We start from the raw sequence: 1,108 nt of genomic DNA, 5'->3' as shown, positions 1-1,108 counted from the left end.
CAGCTAGTAGAAGACGCCAAAAACCTGTGATTTTCGGTACTGTTTTTTAAGGGATCTCTATAATTTTAAATGCGATAGAATCATTTCTTCTCAACTATGTTTTTAATAGGTTTTTATTGATTTCAGAGAAGAAAATAAAGGGAGAGAGAGAGAGTGAGTGGGAGAAGCATCCATGTTGAGAGGAAATCATGGATCGGCCGCCTCCTGCACACCTCACACTGGGGATCGAGCCTCCAACACAGGCATGTGCCCTTGACTGGGACTCGAACCTGGGACCCTTCAGTCCACAGGCCGATGCTCTATCCACTGAGCCAAACTGGATAGGGGCAATTTCAGTTTTATATTCCACACATGAGTGAACTCATATAGCAATCAGGCTGGACCCCAGCAGCAAGCTAACCTACTGGTCGGAGTGTCTGCCCCCTGCTGGTCAGTTCACTTCATAGCGACCAGTGACCAATCTACTGTCTTCCCCCTGGTGGTCTGTGCACGTCATAGAGGGGTTGAGCGGCCTTAGCATGTCATTAGCATATTACACTTTGATTGGCTGAACAGCCGACTGGTCGACCAGACACTTAGCATATTGAGCTTTTATTCTATAGGATGTATTCACCCTTATGTTCATTGCAGCATTATTCACGGGGGCCAAGACATGGAAACAGCCAACGTGTCCCGCAATGGAGGACTGGATGAAGAAGACTTAGTCCATATACACAACGGATTATGACGCAGCCACGAGAAAGGATGGAGTGGGGCCATTTGCAACAGCACGGATGGGCCCTGAGACCATGATGCGGAGTGAGATACGTCAGGCAGAAAAAGCTAAGGACTATGCGTTTTTTTTTTGTTTTATTTTTTCTGAAGTCATCTTTATGGTTGTAACACATTTCTTCCAAGTTCCTTTCATGTTTGGGTCATGAAGGAAAAGTGTTGTCACATTGTTTGGGACTGAGTTGACTTTATTTAGGAATCCAAGCATTTGCTTTTTTCTGGCTGGAGGCGTTATGGATGGGTCTGACAGCAAATCGCAAAAAACAATTTAAAGTAATTCAGCCCTATTCAGAGTTGCTCAGTATATTGATTATAAACCTCAGCATTAAAACAACCT

This window comes from Myotis davidii, unplaced genomic scaffold (genome assembly GCF_000327345.1).
Source record: "Myotis davidii unplaced genomic scaffold, ASM32734v1 scaffold2171, whole genome shotgun sequence".
Classification (NCBI taxonomy): domain Eukaryota; kingdom Metazoa; phylum Chordata; class Mammalia; order Chiroptera; family Vespertilionidae; genus Myotis; species Myotis davidii.
This window is presented reverse-complemented; position numbering follows the sequence as displayed.